The following is a 27886-nucleotide window of genomic DNA, read 5'->3' as shown; positions in this document are numbered from 1 at the left end:
GTTATCAAAATGCTCTAAATTCAACACGAGATAAACCCTATAAAGGGGGTTTATCAATGGCTTGATGAGAGTGGAGGAGAAGCACACAGCCATGTGTGCGTATGCACAAGTCTTTGTGTGTACGCACAAGAGAAAAATTTAGCACGTGGGCGAATGCAAACATCTGTGCATACGCACAAATCAGCGCACGTGACTCACTTAAAGAAAAATGCTGGGGGCGATTTCTGGGCCTCTAGAGCCTAGTTTTGGACTTTCTGAAGCTGATTGAATTCTATATCAAAGGGGCATTGATAAACCCCATTTTTAGCGTTTATCCTGTGCTTAATCTAGTGGATTTTATCCACTATTCTCACACTCATTCATACTAATTGCATGGTTTTACAATTTCCTTCCTGATTTTGTGCTATGATTGAAAACATGCTTCTTTGGCCTTATATTTGCTAATATTAATCCTATCTTATTATCATTCGATGCCGTGATATGTGTGTTAAGTGATTTCAGGATTTACAGGGCAGGAATGACTTAGAGGATGGAAAGGAAGCATGCAAAAGTGGAAGGAATGCAAGAAATTGAAGGAATTGCTGAGCTGTCCAGCCTGACTCACATTAAATCAATCATAACTTGAGCTACAGAGGTCCAAATGAGGCGGTTCTATTTGCGTTGGAAATCTAACGTCCGGGGCTTCGAAATGATATATAATTTACCATAGTGGCCGTACAGCTAGGCGACGCGCACGCGTTATTTACGCGCATGCGTCGCAGTGACGAAAAACCAGCGTGGCACATTTCGCCCCCAGCGATTTCTGGGCTGTTTTTGACCCAATTTTTGGCCTAGAAAATACATATTAGAGGCTATAAAGTGGGGAAATCCATTCATTCATAAACACAACATTCATAATTCAGAATTTTAGATTTTAGATGTAGTTTTAGAGAGAGAGAGGTTCTCTCCTCTCTCTTAGGTTTTAGAATTGGGATTTCTTTTACTTTATGGTTATTACTCCATTCCAGGTTCAATGTTCCCAACTTTAATTTTATGTTCTCTTCTACTTTTAGTTACCCTAATACTTTTACTTATTAATTATTTATGTTGCCAAATTGGCTTATGAATCTTTCCATGTTAGATTTGAATATTCTATTTAATATAATTTGAGGTATTTCAGATTTATGATTGTTTTATTCTATTTATGATGATTTTAATTTAATTTAGATTTTTCTCCTTTTGGTTTGGTTAAGTAATTGGTGATACTTGAGTTATCAGACTCAGCAGTTGATTAAAAATTGGAATTCTCGCTAATTGATTTGGATCGCTCTAAAGCTAGTCTTTCCACAGGAGTTGACTAGGACTTGAGGATCAAATTGATTGGTCCACTTGACTTTCCTTTATTTAGTAAGGGTTAACTAAGTAGGAGCGATAAACAATTCTCATCACACCTGATAAGGATAACTAGGATGGGATTTCTAGTTCTTATACCTTGCCAAGAGTTTTTCTAATTATTAATTTATTTTTCTTGCCATTTAATTTACTTGTTCCCTATTTCAAAAACCCAAAAATATACCTTTTTCCATAACCAATAATAAACACACTTCCCTGCAATTCCTTGAGAAATGACCCGAGGTTTCAATACTTCGGTTATCAATTTTATTGGGTTTGCTTAAGTGACAACTAAAACTTTTGTATGAAAGGATTATTGCTTGGTTTAGAAACTATACTTACAACGCGATTAATTTTGTGAATTTCTTTACTAGCAAAAGTCCTCTCGTCAAAATGCCGCCGTTGCCAGGGAATTGCAAACGTGTGCCTTATTATTGGTTATTGTAAATATTTTATTTTGCTTGTTTATTTGTTTTTAATTTTTATTAGCTACTATGAGTTCTCACCCCCGTCGCTTTGAGTTTGGTTCTAATGTTGTTGAAAGGAATGGAAGCTATAATAGGAACATGCATCAAGGTCGGAACAATCAAAGTTGGAAGGAGCTACGAGGATCTGATCAACCCTTTCGACAACAACACCTTCCAAGATACCATGGACAACGACCATCTTACAATGCATGCCAAGACAATAGTTATGGTGGACCTCTTCGTGACAACCAACCTCCACCAGTATACTATAGTCAAGAACCATTCCGAGGTGCGTATCAAGATAATAGATATGGTGGACCTCCTTGTAGTTACCAACAAGCCCCATCATATGCCTATGAACCACCTCCTCAACATAGCTTTGGATCACCACACTCACAAACCACCCACCACCACCCTTACCCACCCCAATTCCAATCCAACTACCCCCAAGAACCACCACTTCCATATGCACCATGTCCATATCCATCAATCCGAGAATCACAGGAACGTCTCAAGGACACAGTGAACCAATTTCATGCAACCCTTCATCAATTGGAGCAAGCGATAAACCGATTAGCCCCCAGTACGAAGGAGACACTAGAAGCTCCGGTTAGCAGTACGGAGCATGACTTTGTACTGGAACAAGTGGAAAAAGCCAGAATTATCAAAGAAGAAGAATTGGTCGAAGACTTAGGTGTTGCAGAACGTCCATGGGAAAGCCCAGTCATAGAACCCCCTTCTAAAGAGTTTGAATTTGTTGTTGAGGAGGGTGTACAACCTCCAAGGCATATCATGGTTGAAGACTTTGAAAGGGATGATCAAGAGATGGATTCAATCATTAATGAATTCTTATCTATATTTGAACCCTCTCCCATTGGACTTGACATGGAGATTAAAGAAAAAGAAGCACAACCTCCCATGCCCTTGGTGAACAATGAAGAAGACATCGAATTGGAAGAAAGCTACCAAGAGGAAAATGTTGAAATTGAAGAAGCTTGCAAGGAGGTGGAAGTTGTCAAGGAAGAGCTCAAGGGAATGGAGCTGGAAATCACTTTGCCAAAGTTGTTGGAGACCTCTCCCCCAAAGCCATCACCGTCCATTCCTTCATTCAAGTGGGTAAATCTTTCATCTCTAAGGTTGATTAGCCCACTTGAATATGCTTTACTTGAGACAGATGGTCAACTTAGAGCTCTTTGTGGCGTTAAGAGTAAGAGGAAAATGGTTAGTGGTAGAAGTTATCCTGCAAGGTTCAATATGGTTGCACGCTCCAAGTTGAAGTGCAAAGATTGGTGTAGAGCTCGATTGAATGGGTCTAGGAAGTCGTTTGGGCACTCTAGTGAGAATTCAGATTGCTTACCACCCGGTTGGAACAAAGATGGTCAACAAGAAGACGGGTGTAAAAGCAAGGTTTGGGACCCCGGAATTCAGTCTAGCAATCAACACTCTTGGGGCCTTGTCACTTGCTTTAACTTGTTTGAAGGCTTTATGCAACTAGTGTGGGATCCTGGAGGCTACTGGAATCACAAACACTGGTAAGGATTCCTGGATGAGTTCAAGCATAAGCCACCATGACAATGAGCTCACCAGATGTCCAACTTAAGGACTTTAACTAAAAGTGCTAGGTGGGAGACAACCCACCATGGTATAATTGTTCCTTTTTTATTCTTAATCATATTTTATTTTATTTTATTTTTACTAGTGTTCATTCACAATTTCTGCATATTCACCTGGATTCTGCATTTGCACCTGCATATTATATTAAAAAAAAATGCATGCGACGTCCGCGTCATAGGTGCCTTCGAAACGGGAAGAAAAGAAGTAGAGAGTCACGCAAAAGCGTGGCTGGAGGCGTGCCTTAGGCACAAATATGCCCACACGTCTGTGTCACCCACGCAACCACGTGCCCCTGCAAAATCGACGTAAAGAGGTGTATGGCAGAGAGTTATGATGGAGTGGGGCTGGAATGGTGCTGGAAGCACAAGCTCTATCACACGAACGCGTGCCCCACGCATCCGCGTCATTTTCAAAATATGGCCATTCATGCGATCGCGTCACCCACGCGCACGTGTCACCCAGATTTTTGGCAAAATGCATTTAAAACAGAGAGTTGCGCGAACGCAAGGCTGCACTCGCACCAATAGCACAAATCAGGTCACGCGACCGCATGACCCACGCGTCCGCGTCACCTGAACTTATCATCCACCACGCGATCGCGTGAACCACGCGTCCGCGTGACATGTGACGCACAGCTTATCCAGATCAGCCAAATATCTTATCTTTTCTTTCCCTTCTTATTTCTTTCTTCTTCCTTCTTCCTTCTTTATTCTTTCTCACTTTTTTACTTTCTCCCTTCCTTATTTTTCACATACATTATCAAAGGTTCTTTTCTTTCTCTCTTTATTTTTACTTTTCCTTTTATTATTTTTATTAATGTTTTCTTCTTCTTTTTTTTTTTTCACTTTCATTATCTATCTTTTCTTTTTATTCCTTTAAATTGGTGTTAGAAATTTAATTGGGTGATTATTTACTTCTATATTTTGCTTGTGAGTTATTGTGGAATTGTTTGACAATTAATATTACTTCTTAAAGGGTTGCTTGCATGTTCAAATTAATACTTTCAATAACATATTTACCATACATGCTATGTGTTTGTGAAAAAGTCCATATGGCATTGCGCACTATTTTAAATTATTCTATTCTACTACTCTAATGCCTGTTTTTCACAAAACTCCTTTTATATTTTATTGATTAAATATAATTGTCAATACAAATAGATTGTTAGTTTGAAAGAGTTGATAATCAAACTTGGACATTTAATGCTTGATCTATGCTACTCATGCCTTTGCCAGCATGCCAATAAACATCTTGCATTTACTTGCCATCACATGCACTAGCTATATTTCCATTGATGAACATTTCACATGTAGTCATGACCATGTGTTAACGACATCCTTCTGCATTATTATCACTTGTATCATCCCCTTCATTTCTCTAACCCTTAACTTTAAAAGTTACTTTCTTTTTCCCTTTTCAGGATGGCCACCAAGAAGGGTAAAGAGAAAGCTACTCCCAAACCACCGGCAAGAAAAGGAACAAAAAGAGCACTAGCTGCGGAGCCACCCGTCTACTTGCACATCTTAGCATGCAACGAGGACGGTGCAATCTTTAAGTGTGGGGAGGTCGATACCGATCTTCATGGGTTAGTTATTTTCTTCACAACAGCAATCTTTTATTTTCTTTGCTAGTTTATTGCATTTGCATGTTTGATTGCATATTTGTTTGATTTTGTGCATATTTTACCACCACTTGGTTAAAGTAATATTTTCTTTTTCAAGAAAATTTTTAGAGTATTTCACTAATTTGAATAAAATTTTTTTTGTTAAACTTGTTTGAAAAAATTTTATTTTGGAACATGGTTTAGAGCTCGAACACACAAAACCAGTGAGATTTTGAGCCTATTTAAATTGGTTGCATTCTATCAACTAATATTTTATTTTTGGTGTGTGTTGTTCTCTCTAAAATTGTAATCTTTGTCTTGCTTGATTCTATATTTCCATGGTTTGATGTATGCATGCACTTATATGATTGAGGCCTTTGTTTCACTGAGCTTACATACTCATATGGCCTTACCCTTTCATTATCCTTTGCAAACCAATGTTGAGCTTATTATACCCTTTTGTTCTTTACTTTAGCTCATGATTAACTCTAAGCGAAAAATAATAATGTCCTTAATTTGAATCCTTGGTTAGCTTAGACTAGTGAGAGTGCTCATGAATTAAGTATGGGGAAAAGTGGGTTTGGAAACGTTTGGTTTTGGAAATTAAGTATGTTGTATATTCTTGAGAAAATATGAAAGAAATGTTTAGGACATATTCATGCATTCAATAATTTAATCATGTGCATTGAGAAAAACGAAAGAAAAAAAAAGAAAAAAAAATAGGCATATATATATATATATATATATATATATATATATATATATAAAATAAAAATAAAAAAAAGAGAAAAGAAAAAGAAAAAGAGCAAATAAATAAAAGGGGACAAAATGCCCCAAAGTATGTAGTGAAAGAAATGCATATGTACTGTACTCGAAATTAGGATGCATGAATATATGGAAAACATGGTTAATGGATAGTTAGATGTGGTATTATGATTACATGGATTGTCTAAGTTAGGTGGGAAAAGTGTAAGTTAATTAAGGATTCAGATTTTAGTCCACTTAACCAAATACAATCCTACCTTGACCCTAACCCCATTACAACCCTTAAAAGACCTCTTAATATGTGTATCTGTACATTAAATTTTTTTTGATTGTTAGATGAAGAGCAAGCCTTAGAAAGCAAGATTAGTAGAGAATTGAGAGATCGAACCTTAAACACATGAGCGATTAGAGTGCATACACTTCCAGTGAGGGTTCGATGCTCGATTCTTTGTTCCCGGCTTTCACGAGCTATTTTCTTTTGTAAGTCTATTTGTACTTCATTTTTTATAATTTTAATTAGTGAAATCTAGTTCATATTTATTCTTAAAAGATTTGTTTACTTTTAACCAAGTAGGTAGAAACATTTTGCATGTAGTTACATTCATATAGGGTTGCATTTCATGCATTCTACCATTCCTCTTCACTCTCTTATAGCTTCTCTTGAGCTTAGCATGAGGACATGCTAATGTTTAAGTGTGGGGAGGTTGATAAACCCCATTTTTAGGATTTATCCTGTGCTTAATCTAGTGGATTTTATCCACTATTCTCACACTCATTCAAACTAATTGCATGGTATTACAATTTCCTTCCTGATTTTGTGCTATGATTGAAAACATGCTTCTTTGGCCTTATATTTGCTAATATTAATCCTATCTTATTATCATTCGATGCCGTGATATGTGTGTTAAGTGATTTCAGGGTTTACAGGGCAGGAATGGCTTAGAGGATGGAAAGGAAGCATGCAAAGGTAGAAGGAATGCAAGAAATTGAAGAAATTGCTGAGCTGTCTAGCCTGACCCTCTCGCACTAAATCAATTATAACTTGAGCTACAGAGGTCCAAATGAGGCGGTTTTAGTTGCGTTGGAAAGCTAACGTTCGGGGCTTCGAAATGATATATAATTTGCTATAGTGGCCATACAGCTAGGCGACGCGCACGCGTCGCAGTGACGAAAAACCAGCGTGGCAGATTTCGCCCCAAGCGATTTCTCAGCTGTTTTTGACCCAATTTTCGGCCTAGAAAACACAGATTAGAGGCTATAAAGTGGGAGAATCCATTCATTCATAAACAAAACATTCATAATTCAGAATTTTAGGTTTTAGATATAGTTTTAGAGAGAGAGGTTCTCTCCTCTCTCTTAGGTTTTGGAATTAGGATTTCTTTTACTTTATGGTTATTACTCCATTCCAGGTTCAATGTTCCCAACTTTAATTTTATGTTCTCTTCTACTTTTAGTTATCCTAATGCTTTTACTTGTTAATTATTTATGTTGCCAAATTGGCTTATGAATCTTTCCATGTTAGATTTGAATATTCTATTTAATATAATTTGAGGTATTTCAGATTTATGATTGTTTTATTCTATTTATGATGATTTTAATTTAATTTAGATTTTTCTCCTTTTGGTTTGGTTAAGTAATTGGTGACTGGTGCAAGAAATTGTGAACTTTGGTAATGGCTCCAAAAACTTGGTGCTCTAATCTCAAATTCATAATTTGTCACAACTTCGATACAACTGACCAGCAAGTGCACTGGGTCGTCCAAGTAATAAACCTTACGTGAGTAAGGGTCAATCCCACGGAGATTGTTGGTATGAAGCAAGCTATGGTCACCTTGTAAATCTCAGTCAGGCGGATATAAAATAGTTATGGAGTTTTCGAAATTAAATAATAAAAGAAGGATAGAAACACTTATGTAATTCATTGGTGAGAATTTCAGATAAGCGTGTAGAGATGCTTTCGTTCCTCTGAATCTCTGCTTTCCCGCTGCCTTCATCCAATCAGTCTTACTCCTTTCCATGGCTGGCTTTATGCAAGGGCATCACCGTTGTCAATGGTTACATCCTATCCTCTTGTGAAAATGGTCCAAATGTTCTGTCACAGCACGGCTAATCATCTGAGGTTCTCGATCATGCTGGAATAGGATTCACCCTCTTTTTGCATCTGTCACTACGCCCAGCAATCGCGAGTTTGAAGCTCGTCACAGTCATTCAATCCCAGAATCCTACTCGGAATACCACAGACAAGGTTTAGACTTTCCGGATTCTCATGAATGCCGCCATCAATCTAGCTTACACCACGAAGATTCTGATTAAGAGATCTAAGAGATAATCATTCAATCGAAGGTAGAACGGAAGTGGTTGTCAGGCACGCATTCATGGGGAATGATGATGATTGTCACATTCATCACATTCAGGTTGAAGTGCGAATGAATATCTTAGAAGCGGAATAAGTTGAATTGAATAGAAAACAGTAGTACTTTGCATTAATCTTTGAGGAACAGCAGAGCTCCACACCTTAATCTTTGGAGTGTAGAAACTCTACCGTTGAAAATACATAAGTGAAAGGTCCAGGCATAGCCGAATGGCCAGCCCCCAAAACGTGATCTAAGATAGCATACAACTGATCAAAGATGTATAATACAATAGTAAAAAGTCATATTTATACTAAACTAGTTACTAGGGTTTACAGAAGTAAGTAATTGATGCATAAATCCACTTCCGGAGCCCACTTGGTGTGTGCTTGGGCTGCGCTTGAATGTTCCACGTGTAGAGGCTCTTTCTGGAGTTGAACGCCAGCTTTTGTGCCAGTTTGGGCGTTGAACTCCACTTTGCAACTTGTTTCTGGCGCTGGACGCCAGAATTGGGCAGAGAGCTGGCGTTGAACGCCAGTTTGCGTCGTCCAAACTTGGGCAAAGTATGGACTATTATATATTGCTGGTAAGCCCTGGATGTTTACTTTCCAACGCAATTAGAAGCGCGCCATTTTGAGTTCTGTAGCTCCAGAAAATCTATTTTGAGTGCAGAGAGGTCAGAATCCAACAGCATCAGCAGTCCTTCTTCAACCTCTGAATCTGATTTTTGCTCAAGTCCCTCAATTTCAGTCAGAAAATACCTGAAATCACAGAAAAACACACAAACTCATAGTAAAGTCTAGAAATATGAATTTAACATAAAAACTAATGAAAACATCCCTTAGAGTAACTAGATTCTACTAAAAACATACTAAAAACAATGCCAAAAAGTGTATAAATTATCCGCTCATCACAACACCAAACTTAAATTGTTGCTTGTCCCCAAGCAACTGAAAATCAAATAGGATAAAAAGAAGAGAATATACTATAAATTCCAAACTATCAATGAAACATAGCTCCAATCAGATGAGCGGGACTTGTAGCTTTTTACCTCTTGAATAGTTTTGGCATCTCACTTTATCCATTGAAGTTCAGAATGATTGGCATCTATAGGAACTCAGAGTTTAGATAGTGTTATTGATTCTCCTAGTTCAGTATGATGATTCTTGAACACAGCTATTTTTTGAGTCTTGGCCGTGGCCCTAAGCACTTTGTTTTCCAGTATTACCACCAGATACATAAATGCCACAGAAACATAATTGGGTGAACCTTTTCAGATTGTGACTCAGCTTTGCTAAAGTCCCCAATTTGAGGTGTCCAGGGTTCTTAAGCACACTCTTCTTTTGCTTTGGACCTTGACTTTAACCGCTCAGTCTCAAGTTTTCACTTGACACCTTCATGCCACAAGCACATGGTTAGGGACAGCTTGGTTTAGCCGCTTAGGCCAGGATTTTATTCCTTTAGGCCCTCCTATCCACTGATGCTCAAAGCCTTGGGATCCTTTTTATTACCCTTGCCTTTTGGTTTTAAGGGTTGTTGGCTTTTTGCTCTTGCCTCCTGGTTTTAAGAGCTTTGGCTTTTACTGCTTGCTTTTTCTTTTTCTTTCTATTTTTTTTTTCGCTATATTTTTTTCTGCAAGCTTTGTTCTTTGCTGCTTTTTCTTGCTTCAAGAATCATTTTTATGATTTTTCAGATTATCAAATAACATGTCTCCTTGTCATCATTCTTTCAAGAGCCAACATATTTAACATTCTTAAACAACAACTTCAAAAGACATATGCATTGTTCAAGTATTCATTCAGAAAACAAGAAGCATTGTCACCACATCAACATAATTAAACTAAGTTCAAGGATAAATTCAAAACTCATGTACTTCTTGTTCTTTTGAATTAAAACATTTTTCATTTAAGAGAGGTGAAGGATTCATAGGACATTCATAACTTTAAGACATAGTTACTAACTACTAATGATCATGTAATAAGACACAAACATGGATAAGCACTTAACATAAAGAAAACGAAAAACAGAGAATGTAAGAACAAGGAATGAGTCCACCTTAGTGATGGTGGCGTTTCCTTCTTGAGGAACCAATGATGTCCTTGAGCTCTTCTATGTCTCTTCCTTGTCTTTGTTGCTCCTCCCTCATTGCTTTTTGATCTTTATGAAGGATGATGGAGTGCTCTTGATGTTCCACCCTTAATTGTCCCATGTTGGAACTTAATTCTCCTAGGGAGGTGTTGATTTGCTTCCTAAAAATTCTGTGGAGGAAAGTGCATCCCCTGAGGTATCTCAGGGATTTCTTGATGGTGAGCTTCTTCATGTGCCTGTTGAGATCCATGAATGTGCTCTCTTGTTTGCTCCATCCTTTTCTTAGTGATGGGCTTGTGAGATGAATCTTTCCATCTCCCATGGCTCAGAGGTGGAAGCAATTGTCTTTCCTTTCCTCTTTCTTGAGGTTTCTCTGGCCTTAGGTGCCATTAATGGTAATGGAAAAACAAAAAGCTTATGCTTTTACCACACCAAACTTAGAATATTGCTCGCCCTCGAGCAAGAGAAGAAGGAATAGATGAGGAAGAAGAAGATATGGAGGAGATGGAGGGATGTGTGTATGGATGTGAGTGGTGAATGGAAAACAGAAGGGATGACTATGAATGGAGAGAGAGAGAGAGGGTGAGGTGGGTGGGGATCCTGTGAGATTCACAGATCCTGAGATGATCCTGTGGTGTCCACAGATCCTGAGGTGTCAAGGATTTACAACCTTGCACCAAATTAGGCATGCAAAATGCCCTTGCACACAACTCTGGGCGTTCAGCGCAGATTGGTGCTTGTTCTGGGCGTTCAGCGCCAGCTCTTCTCCAGGGTGCGTTTCTGGCGTTCAAACGCCTAGATGCTGCCCATTTCTGGTGTTCAGCGCCAGAACCATGCTCTGTTCTGGCGTTGAACACCTAAAACATGCTTCTTACTGGCGTTTAAACGCCAGTAAGGTCTTCCTCCAGGGTGTGTTTTTTTCTTCTGCTGTTTTTGATTTCGTTTTCAATTTTTATATTTATTTTGTGACTCCACATGATCATGAACCTAATAAAACATGAAAAACAATGAAAATTAGATAAATAAACATTGGGTTGCCTCCCAACAAGCGCTTCTTTCATGTCAATAGCTTGACAGTGGGCTCTCATGGAGCCTCACAGATGTGCAGAGCTTTGTTGAGACCTCCCAACACCAAACTTAGAGTTTGGATATGGGGGTTTGACACCAAACTTAGAGTTTGGTTGTGGCCTCCCAACACCAAACTTAGAGTTTGACTGTGGGAGCTTTGTTTGACTCTGCTTTGAGAGAAGCTTTTTATGCTTCATCTCCATGGATGCAGAGAGAGATCCTTGAGTTGTAAACACAAGGTTGTCGTCCTTTATTTGAAGGATCAATTCTCCTCTATCCACATCAATCACAGCTCTTGCTGTGGCTAGGAAGGGTCTTCCAAGGATGATGAATTCATCCTCATCCTTCCCAGTATCTAGGACTATGAAATCAGTAGGGATGTAAAGGCCTTCAACCTTTACTAGCACGTCCTCTACTTGTCCATAAGCCTGTTTTCTTGAATTGTCTGCCATCTTTAATGAGATTTTAGCAGCTTGCACCCCATAGATTCCCAGTTTCTCTATTACAGAGAGGGGCATGAGGTTTATTCCTGAACCAAGGTCACACAGAGCCTGAAAGATCATGGTGCCTATGGTACAAGGTATTAAGAACTTTCCAGGATCCTGTTTCTTCTGAGGCAATGTCAGTTGATCCAGATCACTTAGTTCATTGGTGAACAAGGGAGGTTCATCTTCCCAAGTCTCAATGCCAAATAATTTGGCATTCTGCTTCATGATTGCACCAAGAAACTTGGCAGCTTGCTCTTCAGTAACATCCTCATTCTCTTCAGAAGAGGAATACTCATCAGAGCTCATGAATGGCATAAGGAGGTTCAATGGAATCTCTATGGTCTCTAGATGAGTCTCAGATTTCTTTCGTTCCTCAGAGGGAAGCTCCTTATTGATCACTGGACGTCCCAGGAGGTCTTCCTCCTTGGGATTCACGTCCTCTCCTTCCTTCACAGGTTCGGCCATGGTGATTAGTTCAATGGCCTTGCACTCTCCTTTTGGATTCTCTTCTGTATTACTTGGGAGAGTACTAGGAGGGATTTCAGTGATCCTTTTACTCAGCTGGCCCACTTGTGCTTCCAAATTTCTAATGGAATACCTTGTTTCATTCATGAAACTTACAGTGGCCTTGGACAGATCAGAGACTAAGTTTGCTAAATTAGAGGTATTTTGTTCAGAGTTCTCTGTCTGTTGCTGAGTGGATGATGGAAAAGGCTTGCTATTGCTAAACCTGTATCTTCCACCATTATTAAAGCCTTGTTGAGGCTTTTGTTGATCCTTCCATGAGAGATTTGGATGATTTCTCCATGATGGATTATAGGTGTTTCCATAAGGTTCACCTAAGTAATTCACCTCTGCTATTGCAGGGTTTTCAGGATCATAAGCTTCTTCTTCAGAAGATGCTTCTTGAGTACTGTTGGATGCAGCTTGCATTCCATTCAGACTCTGAGAAATCATATTGACTTGCTGAGTCAATATTTTGTTCTGAGCCAATATGGCATTCAGAGTATCAATTTCAAGAACTCCCTTCTTCATAGGCGTCCCATTACTCACAGGATTCCTCTCAGAAGTGTACATGAACTGGTTATTAGCAACCATGTCAATGAGTTCTTGAGCTTCTGCAGGCGTTTTCTTTAGGTGAATGGATCTACCTGCAGAAGTATCCAATGACGTCTTTGATAGCTCAGATAAACCATCATAGAATATATCCAGGATGGTCCATTCTGAAAGTATGTCAGAAGGACACTTTTTGGTCAGTTCCTTGTATCTCTCCCAAGCTTCATAGAGGGATTCACCTTCCTTCTGTCTGAAGGTTTGGACATCCACTCTAAGCTTACTAAGCTTTTGAGGAGGAAAGAACTTGGCTAAGAAAGCCTTAACCAGCTTATCCCAAGAGTTCAGGCTATCCTTAGGTTGAGAGTCCAACCACACTCTAGCTCTGTCTCTTACAGCAAAAGGGAAAAGCATGAGCCTGTAGACTTCAGGATCTACTCCATTAGTCTTAACAGTATCACAGATCTGCAAGAATTCAGTTAAGAACTGAAAAGGATCTTCAGATGGAAGTCCATGAAACTTGCAGTTCTGCTGCATCAGAGAAACTAGCTGAGGTTTCAGCTCAAAGTTGTTTGCTCCAATGGCAGGAATGGAGATGCTTCTTCCATGTAAATTGGAATTAGGTGCAGTAAAGTCACCAAGCATTCTCCTTGCATTATTATTATTTTCGGCTGCCATCTCCTCTTCCTGTTCGAAAATTTCTGAAAGGTTATCTCTGGATTGTTGTAATTTAACTTCTCTTAGTTTCCTCTTCAGAGTCCTTTCAGGTTCTGGATCTGCTTCAACAAGAATATTCTTGTCCTTGCTCCGGCTCATATGACAAAGAAGAGGGCACAGAAATAATAATAATAATAATAGGGATCCTTTATACCACAGTATAGAGGTCCCTGTGTAAGTGGAAGAAAAGAAGAAGAAAAGAATGTAATGTAAGGAAAGAAGCACAAGGGTGAGGAGAGCAGAGATGTGAGATGAGAGAGAGAGAATTTTCGAAAATTATTTTTGAAAAAGAGTTAGTGATTTTCGAAAATTGTTTTTGAAAAAGGTTAGTAATTTTCGAAAATTAAAATAAAAAATTAAAATAATTAGTTAATTAAAAAGAATTTTTGAAAAAGAGAGAGATATTTTCGAAAATTAGAGAGAGAGAGAGAGTTAGTTAGGTAGTTTTGAAAAAGATAAGAAATAAACAAAAAGTTAGTTAGTTAGTTGAAACAAATTTGAAAATCAATTTTGAAAAGATAAGAAGATAAAAAGTTAGAGAAGATATTTTAAAATCAAATTTTTGAAAAAGATAAGATAAGAAAATATTTTTGAAAAGATATGATTGAAATTAGTTTTGAAAAAGATTTGATTTTTAAAATCACAATTAATGACTTGATTCACAAGAAATCACAAGATATGATTCTAGAACTCAAAGTTTGAATCTTTCTTAACAAGCAAGTAACAAACTTGAAAATTTTGAATCAAAACATTAATTGTTATTGTTATTTTCGAAAATTTGATATAAAAAAATAAGAAAAAGATTTTTGAAAAATATTTTTAGAATTTTTGAAAATAACTAAGAAAAATGGAAAAGACTTGATTTTTGAAAAAGATTTTGAAAAAGATAAGATTTTTAAATTGAAAATTTGATTTGACTCATAAAAACAACTAGATTTTAAAAATTTTTGAAAAAGTCAAATCTAATTTTCGAAATTTTAAGAGGCAAAAAGGGAAAGATATATTTTTTTTTTGAATTTTTATGATGAGAGAGAAAAACATGCAAAATGATGCAATGCATGAGAATTTTGGATCAAAGTATATGATGAATGCAAGAACACTATGAATATCAAGATGAACACCAAGAACACTTTGAATGTCAAGATGAACATTAAGAACTTATTTTTTGAAAATTTTTATATGCAAAGAAAACATGCAAGACACCAAACTTAGAAATCTTTCATGTTTAGACTCTATGGATGCAAAAATGCAAAACAAGAAAAGACACAAAACATGAAAACATCAAGATCAAACAAGAAGACTTACCAAGAACAACTTGAAGATCATGAAGAACACTATGAATGCATGATTTTTTTCGAAAAATGCAAGATGAACATGCAATTGACACCAAACTTTAAATCTGACTCAAGACTCAAACAAGAAACATGAAATATTTTTGATTTTTTTTATGATTTTATGATTTTTTTTGTATTTTCTTTTAATTTTTTCGAAAATCATATTGAAAAAGAAAAATAAGGATTCCAAAATTTTTAATATGAATTCCAGGAATCTTATGCTCTTTAGTCTAAAGCTCCAATCAAAGGGTCAGGCATGACTTAATAGCCAGCCAAGCTTTAGTATGTAACTCAGACATGACACGCCTGACATTCCCTACAGCCAGCCAGGCTTCAACATGCTTCATGAAACACTAGAATTCATTCTTAAAAATTCTGAAGAAAAAAAATATATTTTTATTTTTATTTTTTTGAAAACATTTTTATTTTAAAATTTTTTTTTTCGAAAACGGATGAGAAATTTTTGAAAGATTTTTGAAAAATTTTTGAAAACAAAACAAAAAGAAAATTACCTAATCTGAGCAACAAGATGAACCGTCAGTTGTCCAAACTCGAACAATCCCCGGCAACAGCGCCAAAAACTTGGTGCACGAAATTGTGAACTATGGTAATGGCTCCAAAAACTTGGTGCTCTAATCTCAAATTCATAATTTGTCACAACTTCGATACAACTGACCAGCAAGTGCGCTGGGTCGTCCAAGTAATAAACCTTACGTGAGTAAGGGTCGATCCCACGGAGATTGTTGGTATGAAGCAAGCTATGGTCACCTTGTAAATCTCAGACAGGCGGATATAAAATAGTTATGGAGTTTTCGAAATTTAATAATAAAAGAAGGATAGAAACACTTATGTAATTCATTGGTGCGAATTTCAGATAAGCGTGTAGAGATGCTTTTGTTCCTCTGAAGCTCTGCTTTCCCGCTGCCTTCATCCAATCAGTCTTACTCCTTTCCATGGCTGGCTTTATGCAAGGACATCACCGTTGTCAATGGTTATATCCCATCCTCTTGTGAAAATGGTCCAAATGCTCTGTCACACCACGGCTAATCATCTGAGGTTCTCGATCATGCTGGAATAGGATTCACCCTCCTTTTGCGTCTGTCACTACGCCCAGCAATCGCGAGTTTGAAGCTCGTCATAGTCATTCAATCCCAGAATCCTACTCGGAATACCACAGACAAGGTTTAGACTTTCCGGATTCTCATGAATGCCGCCATCAATCTAGCTTACACCACGAAGATTCTGATTAAGAGATCTAAGAAATAATCATTCAATCGAAGGTAGAACGGAAGTGGTTGTCAGGCACGCGTTCATGGGGAATGATGATGATTGTTACGTTCATCACATTCAGGTTGAAGTGCGAATGAATATCTTAGAAGCGGAATAAGTTGAATTGAATAGAAAATAGTAGTACTTTGCATTAATCTTTGAGGAACAGCAGAGCTCCACACCTTAATCTCTGGAGTGTAGAAACTCTACCGTTGAAAATACATAAGTGAAAGGTCCAGGCATGGCCGAATGGCCAGCCCCCAAAACGTGATCTAAGATAGCATACAAATGATCAAAGATGTATAATACAATAGTAAAAAGTCCTATTTATACTAAACTAGTTATTAGGGTTTACAAAAGTAAGTAATTGATGCATAAATCCACTTCCGGGGACCACTTGGTGTGTGCTTGGGCTGAGCTTGAATGTTCCACGTGCAGAGGCTCTTTTTGGAGTTGAACGCCAGCTTTTGTGCCAGTTTGGGCGTTGAACTCCACTTTGCAACTTGTTTCTGGCGCTGGACGCCAGAATTGGGCAGAGAGCTGGCGTTGAACGCCAGTTTGCATCGTCCAAAATTGGGCAAAGTATGGACTATTATATATTGCTGGAAAGCCCTGGATGTTTACTTTCCAACGCAATTGGAAGCGTGCCATTTTGAGTTCTGTAGCTCCAGAAAATCCATTTTGAGTGCAGGGAGGTCAGAATCCAACAGCATCAGCAGTCCTTCTTCAACCTCTGAATCTGATTTTTGCTTAAGTCCCTCAATTTCAGTCAGAAAATACCTGAAATCACAGAAAAATGCACAAACTCATAGTAAAGTCTAGAAATGTGAATTTAACATAAAAACTAATGAAAACATCCCTAAGAGTAACTAGATTCTACTAAAAACATACTAAAAACAATGCCAAAAAGTGTATAAATTATCCGCTCATCAGTGACACTTGAGTTATCAGACTCAGCAGTTGATTGAAAATTGGAATTCTCACTAATTGATTTGGATCGCTCTAAAGTTAGTCTTTCCACAGGAGTTGACTAGGACTTGAGGATCAAATTGATTGGTCCACTTGACTTTCCTTTATTTAGTAAGGGTTAACTAAGTAGGAGCGATAAACAATTCTCATCACACCTGATAAGGATAACTAGGATGGGATTTCTAGTTCTTATACCTTGCCAAGAGTTTTTCTAATTATTAATTTATTTTTCTTGCCATTTAATTTACTTGTTCCCTATTTCAAAAACCCAAAAAATATACCTTTTTCCATAACCAATAATAAACACACTTCCCTGCAATTCCTTGAGAGACGACCTGAGGAATCAATACTTTGGTTAACAATTTTATTGAGTTTGCTTAAGTGACAACCAAAACTTTTTTATGAAAGGATTATTGCTTGGTTTAGAAACTATACTTACAACGTGATTAATTTTGTGAATTTCTCTACTAGCAAAAGTCCTCTCATCAGGCATCATTCCATGTCAAGGGGAGAGCAATTAGGGTAGATTAGAAACATGCTTTAGGTCATATTCTAGAGAGAGAAGCTCTCCCTTCTCTCTAGATTTAGGGTAGATTAGGTTAGATTTCTCTTAGATTTAGGTTTAACTCTTGTTTTCATTTAGTTTTCTTTGCCATTTATTGTTATTGCACCTTTGTTCTTTACTTCTATTTGTTATTTCCCTTCTTTTGTTCCTTTATGTTTATGATATTTTGTTACTTTTAATTTTAATTAATGCAATTCATGTTTTATGTTTCTTATTGTTTAATTTAGTTGTTATTATGGTTTTCTTGCAATTGGTAGTTATAGATTTTATTATCTCTTGTTATTTTACCATGCTTCTCTTTTATACCTTCCAAGTGTTTGATAAAATGCTTGGTTGAATTTTTGCCTAGTTTTTCACACTCTTGGTTGGGAAATTAGGTAATTAGGTGAACTTGAGTTGTAGATGTCCATTGTACATTGTGTGAGGATTGTTAGTTGATTTGGTTTCCACTAACTCTAAGCCTCCTATTAATAGAGTGTGCTAGGACTTGTGGATTGAGATTAATTATGCTATTTTGACTAATTCTCGATGTTAGGATTGACTAATTTGGATTAATTCTACACAATTACCATGTTTGTGGTCTATAACTAGGATAGGAAGCTTTAAGTCCCCAATTCTTGCTAAGAGCTGTTTTTACCATTTAATTTCTATTTTCATTACTTTTACTTGCTTTTCATTTAATTACTTGCCATTTTAATTTCCTGCCTCTTATAATCAAAACCCTCAAATCCCCCATAGCCAATAATTGAGCATTTCATTGCAACTCCTAGGGAAGATGACACGGGAATTAAAACTCCCGATTATTTTGTATTGATTGTGACATCTTTGAATTAAAATTTGATGGTGGGAGTGGGTTGCCGGTTTGTTCTATACTTACAACGAAAGTTATTTTAAGTGGAAAAATCCAAACCGGTGCAAATTCCCATCTATCAAATTTTTGGCGCCGTTGCCAGGGAGTTGCAATGTGTGCTATTTGTTGGCTATTGTGAATATGTTAATATGTGAATATTTTACTTTTTGTTTGTTTGCTTGGTTTTGTTTGTGTAGAAGGTTGATTTTGGGAGTTCATAGCTTGTTGGAAACTCCATCAAGGCTTGGTACAATCAAAGCTTGGAAACTCCTTGATTAGAGATCTCCATAAGTTTAACTTAATGATAATAAACTAAAGTGCTAGGTGGGAGACACCCCACCATGGTAACATTGTTCTAACTCCTTTCTTTTTGTTTATATTTTGACTTTATGGCATTTTGCTTATTTTAGTTAGCTTAAAATTAGTTTAATTTTGAGATCTGTTAGGTTAATTTCTGTATGGATCATGAATTTATGGGTTTTTGAATGTTTTGGGGTTGAGCTTTTGTTAAGTTAAGGCTTAGTGCCTTAGAATTTGAAGAAAAATTTTTGGAAAAACAGGGCTCTGTGCGTGCGCACACCACTGTGCGTACGCTCACCAGCTTGTATTCCCTCTGTTGGGAGTGCTCGCATGCCTTGTGCGCGCGCATCTCTCTTTGTTTTGCGCTTTGTGCGTGCGCACGTCCTTGTGCGTACGCACGCAACCTTCTTTTTGCGCACTTTATGCGTATGCACTTCCTTGTGCATACGTACACTCACCTGCACTCCTTCTGATGGGAGCGCTGGCACGCCCTGTGCGTATGAACCCCTACCCAATTTTGTTCCTGTGCGTGCGCACGGACCTGTGTGCACACGCACACATGATCCTTCCCTAAAAAAAAAAAGAAGAGAGTGTTCTTTGTGTATGCACATGCCTGTGCGTACACACACTTCTTAATTCCCTCTCTGTTCAGAGTGTTCGCACACCCTTGTGCGAGTGCACACCTTCCATTTTTCACCTTGTGTGCGTGTTCACACATGTCTGTGCGTTTGCACAAGTGCTGTTTTAAGCAAAATTTTTATTGCACTTTAAATTAAGCCCTAACACACTTTCACCCCCTCCATCCCTCCTTTCTCTTGCTATTCTCTTGTTTTTCTACTGGTTTTACTTAGTTTTAATTGCTTTTCATTTTCATTTTAGTAATTATATTAGTTTTAGTTTAGTTGTTTCTTAATTGAATAAATTGTAAGTATTTGCTTGATGTTGATTGGGTTGCTTCTTGCTTAAATTTTGGTTTAATTTTTGATGAATATGTGCACTGAGCATTTAGTCTTTGTTTGATTGCCTAAATGAACTGTGAGTTTGATTCATATGTTGTAGCTACCATATGACTATATCCTTGTTTGGAAACTTAATCATGAATTGTGCACTTTTACGTTAGTGAATTGAGTTGAATTACTTGTTCATCCTGATTTTCATATGAAATTAATCACATCACCGGTACTTGTTTCTTGTTAATACTTTGCATTTGTTTGAGTGACTTGACTTGATTGTTATCAAACTTGTCACTTTTTGCAACAACTGCCTTTACCATGTGACTATTTCATTATGTTTCAAGATGAATAAGTAGTCTTCTTCTCATTATTGGATTGGTTATTGTTTATTGTGCTTCCAGATTAATCTTGTGCTTTCACTTGCACAACTTCAATATCCAATATCTCAGATATTCAATTCACTTTAGTTGTGGTTACCTAGGTTGATCTATACCTTGGCTCTTACTTATCTTTACTTACGACCTTGGCCACTTAGTCGAGGAACACATGCTATTTCTTTTGCTTGTGTGGTTTCTATTTTTACCCGGTCAATGTGTGTTCTAAACCGTGCACACTTCAAATACACACATTGTCTTTTATCATACCATATTACTATGACTTTTTCTCAATTCTTGTTTGTTTGTTTTATACAGCGACCCAAGCCCTAATACCTACTAGCTGAAGGTGGAGCCTCGCATCTCTCCACCCTCGAATTGTGTGCGTGCATGGAGGACCGTGCAACGTTTAAGTGTGGGAGAGGATCCGCAATTTTCAGGGCGTAAATTTTTCTTTCTCAACACTTTGCAGTATTTTTTAGTTTTTAATAGTTATATTTTTGTGAATATTTGTTGGTATTTCATTGCATTACACTTTGCTTAGTTTGCTCGTATATATCTTAGTTTGCTTATAGTTATATTTGCATGTTACCTAGTATAGGAAATAAGTTTAGTAAAAATAATAAAGGAATTTTCAAGAAATCTCTTTTAGGGCGTTCCGTTGATTAAATTTGAAAATTTGTTTTTCATCTTGCTTGAAGTATTCTTCTTATGGAACATAGAAATGAGCTTGAATAAAACACCTAGTGAGATTTGAGCTTTAATTGGATGGTTGCACATTTTTCAACCATAAATTTTGTTCTTGTGTGTTATACTCTTTTATGATTGTAACCTTAGATTTGCTTGAATCTTTATGTCCTATATTTGATGTTTTGAATGCATTTAGTATGATTGAGGTCATTTTTCAAATTGAAATCACTAACCCATATGGCCAACTCCTTACATTTACTATTGTAACCCAATTTTGAGCCTTTTAAATCTCTTTTGTTCTAATTTTAAACACATCTTTTGCCCTAAGCGAAAAATCATTAATGTCTATTAATTGTATCTTTGATTAGCTTGGGTTGAGTAGTATGTATTATTCAAGTGTGGGGGAAAATTATGGAGGACACATTGGTAGTTAGTTTACTTTGGGTATTCATTGAGAAAATTTGGAAAAATGGGTAATCACTCACGCATTTTTCACTTAAAATATGCATCTCTTTTTTATGATAAAAGAAAAATTTTGGTGTATATACTTTATTTATAAAAAAAAGAAAGAAAAAAGAAAAAAAGAAAAGCAAAGAAAGGAAAAGAAATGACAATAAGAATATAAATAAAGAATGCATATGTGTGTGAATTAGAAAGAAGATGCATGGGTGAATGTGATAAAAGAAATGAATGGGGAGTTAGGTGTTTTCTTGTGTGTAAATAGGTTGATATAGGATTAGGTGGGATACTTGAGCTAATCAAAGATCTAATCCACTAGTCCAAACCATATTAATCCTACCCTTACCCTAACCCCATTACAACCTTCCAAAGATCTTATGATATTTGTATTCATGCATCAAGTATTTGTTGATTGTTAGATGACTAGCAAATTCTAGAAAACATGACTAAAGGAGAATTGAGTGATTAAGCTCTAAACACTGAGTGATTAGAGTGTACACACATCCGGTGAGGGGTTCGATCGCTTAATTCTATGATTCCATCTCTTATCTTGTATTTTCTTGCAAGTTGTTGAAATTAATTTTAAAAACTTCAAATCAAATCTTTGGACATTGGCTATATGGCTATATTTTCTTGCCTTAGCCTTAAGGATTTATTTTGGATTGATTGGAATTCTCTTATTTGTTTTTACCAAACTCCATAGGAACTATAGCATAGATATAGATAGATATCATTTTGCATAGTTGCATGCACATAGGTAGTTGCATTGAATAAATTGCTTGCCCTTTTATCCTTCTCCTTTGATTATGATTAGCACGAGGACATGCTATTGTTTAAGTGTGGGGGAATTGATGAATCCATATTTGACGATAAATTTTGGATTGATTTGAGTGGATTTCATCATATAAACCCACATTTATTCACCTAAATAGCATCCTTTTGTGTTCTCTCCCTAAATTGAGCTTAATTGTGAAAACATGTTATTTTGTGCTTAATTTAACTAATTTTATTCCACTTTCATTCTATTTGATGTCTTGATGTTTCTGATGAGTGATTTCAGGTATAATAGGTTGGAATGGCTTGATGAGAGTGGGGGAGAAGCATGCAATAGGGAGAAAACATGAAGAAATCAAAGGAGAAGCACACAGCCATGTGTGCATACGCACAAGAGGAAAATTTAGCACGTGTGCGTACGCACACATCTATACGTACGCACAAATCAGCGCACGTGACTCACTTAAAGGAAAATGCTGGGGGCAATTTTTGGGCCTCCAGAGCCCAGTTTTGGACTTTCTGAAGCGGATTGAATGCTATATCAAAGGGGCATCATTCCATGTCAAGGGGAGAGTAATTAGGGTAGATTAGAAACGATGCTTTAGGTCATATTCTAGAGAGAGAAGCTCTCCCTTGTCTTTATAATTAGGGTAGATTAGGTTAGATTTCTCTTAGATTTAGGTTTAATTCTTGTTTTCATTTAGTTTTTCTTGCCATTTATTGTTATTGCGCCTTTGTTCTTTACTTCTATTTGTTATTTCCCTTCTTTTGTTCCTTTATGTTTATGACACTTTGTTACTTTTAATTTTAATTAATGCAATTCATGTTTTATGTTTTTTATTATTTAATTTAGTTGTTATTATAGTTTTCTTGCAATTGTTAGTTGTAGATTTTATTATCTCTTGTTATTTTACCATGCTTCTCTTTTATACCTTCCAAGTATTTGATAAAATGCTTGGTTAGATTTTTGCCTAGTTTTTCGCACTCTTGGTTGGAAAATTGGGTAATTAGGTGAACTTGAGTTGTGGATGTCCATTCTACATTGTATGAGGATTGTTAGTTGATTTGGATTCCACTAACTCTAAGTCTCCCATTAATAGAGTTGGCTAGGACTTGTTGATTGAGATCAATTATGCCCTTTTGACTAATTCTCGATGTTAGGATTGACTAATTGGGATTAATTCTACACAATTACTATGTTTGTGGTCCATATCTAGGATAGGAAGCCTTAAGTCCCCAATTCTTGCCAAGAGCTCTTTTTACCATTTAATTTCCATTTTCATTGATTTTACTTACTTTCCATTCAATTACTTGCCATTTTAATTTCTTGCCTCTTATAATCAAAACCCTCAAATCCCCAGAGCCAATAATTGAGCATTTCATTGCAACTCGTAGGGAATACGACCCAGGAATTAAAACTCCAGTTATTTTGTATTGATTGTGACATCTTTGAATTAAAATTTGATGGTGGGAGTGGGTTGTTGGTTTGGTGTATACTTGCAACGGAAGTTATTTTAAGTGAAAAAATCCAAACCGGTGCAAATCCTCATCTGTTACTCATCTTATTTGCCATTAGCCGAATTTTTAGAAGGAAAAATAGTCGAAGTTACTGCAGCTGATGTCAAGATGGGACCAGACTCTTGATGAGTTTCGACATCAGTCGAGAGGCATGTAGCTTGCCTAAAAAAGGATGAAGCATTGCGTAAGAAAATGTAATACAAATAAAGTATAGGATAATAAGAATGTGCAGATTACCATTGGAGAACCAGTAGAAGCTTGGGAGGCCATAGTCAAAGGCGTAGGTTGAATTGGACTTAGAAAAGGCAAAGAAACTGCAACCTTTAGAGGTTAAGTTACTTCAGCCTCGACCCCAGATGGATCAACACCGGACTCCAAGTAGCTTTGTGTTTTAGCGTGGGACCTTGAGCTACGTGTGATAGGCTTGGACTAAAAGAAAGAATAGTTTAATATAGTAGGCAAGTGGTCTAATTGACTATCAAAGATGAAAGGTACAACAAGTACCTTGATTGGAGGAGTCGGATCAGATTTTTGCACTTTTCTAGGTTTATCTACTATAAGAATGTCAACGACCCCACGTTTCTTTGAAGGAAGGGTGGCCTCACTTGCACTCAACCGTCCTCGACCTCGACCTCTTTTGATTTCAATTTCCTAGGAATGTTTTCTTTGTCCGATTCTCAGTTTTCTTCGACTCGACTGGTTTGGGATCAGGAGCAACGCCAGTCAAGGTTGTCGGTCGAGCGGCTGGAAAAGTAAAAGGCATAAGAAAAGTAAGGACTTCAAAATTTCCTATTAAGTACCAAGGAAAGCATGGTACCTAGAGGATATCCAACAATCCTCATTCAACCATGGATTTTATGCCCAAAGTATGAGGGTCTTTTCTTCGGAATCGATAATCTACTCCTAAGGATCCTTAGAAGGATTGGGTAGTCGATCAGCTAGGCCGAATTGGGCGTTAAGAAAAGGAGGAAATTGTAATTTTTTCATAAAATTCTTTTTCTATATAAAAGGATCTGACTCAAAGCTTTAAAATAGCGATTGAGACATTTATGGAAGTGTGCTTCTTTTTTCTTTTCCTATACCTCTTTGGCCTCAATGAAAACATACCTCACGTTCTGAAAATGCTACTTTACTTTGTAATATTTTTCAAAGGCAATAATTTCTTTGATGTCCTCACCTTTGGTTTTTTTCAACACAGTAACAGTCTGTGCAGAAGGAAGAACCAAGTTAGAAAGAGCTTGTTCGACTGAAGGGCAATGAATAGCATAATATTTTGACCATCATTTGTGAAAATCAGGGGTTGAAATAAAGCAGAATTTAAGATCGAATTTGTTGTAATGAATAGTCACTCGTTCATAATTCATGTCCAAAACCTTGTCGAGTTCTTTCAAATTTAACACTTCATATGAATCATCTGAGCCCCAGGATCAAGAGAGAGTGGGGAAGGAAGTGCTTGTGCAAGGCCAAATTGCCTCGACACATACTGCAGAGAGTAGGTGACAAGTTTCTTTTTTAGAGCTACAATAGATTCATGAGGAAGTCCTACGGGAAATATTTGTGAAGAAAGGCCTTTTGTCCACATTTCATCAAGAGATTCTTGGTTTTTGGGCTTGAGACATTTAAGAGAGTGAATGTATCCTGAATCGCTTTTTTGACAGGCTAAAGGATTGGGAAGATAATTTAGATTGTTGTCGCTTTTGATATTGAGGAAAAGTTTTATGATATGATGAAAAGCATCGACAGATGACATGCCTTTTGCTTCTGACCATGAAAAAGTAGATAGTTAAATACCATTAAGTGGAGATTTTGGAAACTCAGAAGGGGTAGTGAGTTGAGGTTCAAATACTGACTTAAGCCATAAATTAACGATCCAAAGAGGTCCAAAAGGATTGATCGATGATTGTCCTCGTCGAATTTCGCTAACTACCAAAGATAGTGTTTCATATAGTTGGCACAAAATAAGAGAGGGAACATTGATATACTTCTTGTCGTGAAGGATGATGGCTAGTAGAAGGTAGTTGCTTTTTTGAATCTGGATTGATTTGGACAAAAAATGAATGCATTGAGCCATAAGAGGAAGAAAGTGACATGTTCACTATCGGTAACTGGGTCATCCTCGACACCCATGTTGTTCTGAATAAAGCCCGATACAAAAGTCGAGTCAAAATTGATGTCGAAAGCATCCTCAGGGTATGGAGTTGTCCAGCAGACATCTTCTCCAGCAGGAGATACACCAGTCAAAACGGTGATCTCGAGAAGAGTTGGTCCTATCATCCCATAAGGAAAGTGAAAGTTATTTGTGGCTGGACACTAAAAGTATAAACTAGCTCCGAGCATAGGAGCAGTATAAGAGAGGTCATACGTGGATAGTCGAAGAACAGATACTATACCTAAAGACTTCCAAAGAGACTTATAAGTGGGAGAAAGTCTTGACATCTAGGTCGAGAATAATGAACTCGATTCTTTTCGGGTGCGGTCTTAAAGACTCGATTTGCAAAGCTTATGGCTTTGACATATTTACAAAAAAAATCAAAGGAAGGTGTTCAAGGGGAGATGGAAAGAAAGAACAGATTGACTTGACTTGTTCTAAGGTAGAAATTGGACCTATAAATGAATATGTGATATTAGAAACTTAGAATGGAAGAAGTATCTGGCTACGCCATAAGGCGGTAGTTTCGCCATCAGAGTTGGGTGCTCTTAAAGTCCCATCATCGTTCTAGAATTGTGACATGCTAGCCACTAAAGGTGGAGGACCTTCAATAGGAACATCTTCATCACATTCTTGGGATGAGGAAGCAGGAGTGATAGAAGTCCCAACTGGAGTAGCGCTAGTAGTTTCGGTAGTTGAAAGAGAAGCAGACACCATAGTCTTCCCTACAATAGAAGCAGTAACAGGGATGTTAGTGATAATTGTGGCAGCTATAGTGGTAGATGAAGATAAGGCAGCCGTCACGGTTGGAGTGCTATTAGAATTAAGATCAGATTGAGTAGCCATGGTAATGGGGTTTTAGAAGGTGAAAGGTTTGCAAGGAAAGTACAAATCTCGAGAAAGATGAACTTCTGGAAATGTTGATGAAAGTATTAAACAATGATGAGGGTTTGGGATTATAAAAAATATTTTGAATCAATAAAAAACCTATTAGAGCCCATTAAAAATGTTAATATTCCGAGAAATGCACGAACCATTTCATTTTTCTCATAACCAATTTTTAAATTTTCAAAATTTGAAAAGAAGCATGTGAAGAGCACGTCAGTTGCTAAACATTAAGGTAACACGTGTTAAAAAATAAGGGTAAAAGCGAGACTTCTTTAGAGTCGAAGGAGTTGTCGATATTTTGAAATGGGAGTTGTTAATGGGGATGCATGTGAATGAGATACGAATAATAGTCAAATTACGCATATGAAAAAGGAGTGTCTCAACAGATGTCATTGTTAACAGAATAGAGAAAAGTTAAAAATACTAAACAAAGTGAAGATAACTATAACAAGATTTTTAACATGAGTTTCAAATCCTGTTGGCATTGGTTCAAGGTTGAAGATTCTTGTGCTACTTCCTGAGCATTAGTGGCTTGAGTAACGGCTTCGATTAAAGCATCTTGACTTGAGAGCTTGGAAGCATAAGCTTTCTCAATCATTTCCAATCAAAGAGAAAGGGCAGCATTGGTAGATGCAATTTTGTCTCTCCCTGATCTTAAGTCAGCTAATTCTTTTTCTAAAGTTACAATCTTAGACACCATTTGTTGTTCTTTTGTTCAACCTTCTGATAAGACTTCAATGACTTGGGATTTAGTCGTGTTATATTTGGCTAGTTGTGTATCACAATTGACCAGGGCCTCAAGTGTTTTGTTCAGCTCTTGATCGGTCGGCATCATGTATTCTGGTAAAATGGGAAGAAACGACTTCACTAAATGAATCAAGAGCAGAATATATGTCGTAGAATAGGTGTTGCTTGAGAAATGCAAGAGCATCGACCATTTGAGTCATTAAAATGTTATTATTACTATCCTTAATAGAAAGATTTAAGAAGTCAAGAATAATATTGATGTTATTAATTACTTGAGGATCACTGATAAACCACTATTTTATGGTTTATCTTGTACTCAATTGAGTGGTTTTATCAAGTCCTTGCACACTTATACATACAAATTGCATGGTTTTACAATTTCTTCCTAGTTTTGTTCTATAATTGAAAACTTGCTTCCTGAGCCTTTAAATTGTATGTTTTTAATTCCCCTTTATACCATTCG

General features: G+C 37.0%; 1 non-coding gene across 1 annotated transcript; it reads left to right on the top strand.

Moving 5' to 3' along the window:
- Positions 1–13045: 13045 nt before the first annotated feature.
- Positions 13046–13149, top strand: LOC112768591 (small nucleolar RNA R71). Its single transcript, XR_003186000.1, has one exon. It is a non-coding gene; the product is annotated as a small nucleolar RNA R71 (small nucleolar RNA).
- Positions 13150–27886: the final 14737 nt, after the last annotated feature.

The sequence above is a fragment of the Arachis hypogaea genome, chromosome 17, assembly GCF_003086295.3.
Source record: "Arachis hypogaea cultivar Tifrunner chromosome 17, arahy.Tifrunner.gnm2.J5K5, whole genome shotgun sequence".
Classification (NCBI taxonomy): Eukaryota; Viridiplantae; Streptophyta; class Magnoliopsida; order Fabales; family Fabaceae; genus Arachis; species Arachis hypogaea.
The sequence above is the reverse complement of the archived record's forward strand: the minus strand, read 5'-3'. Positions and strand labels throughout refer to the sequence as shown.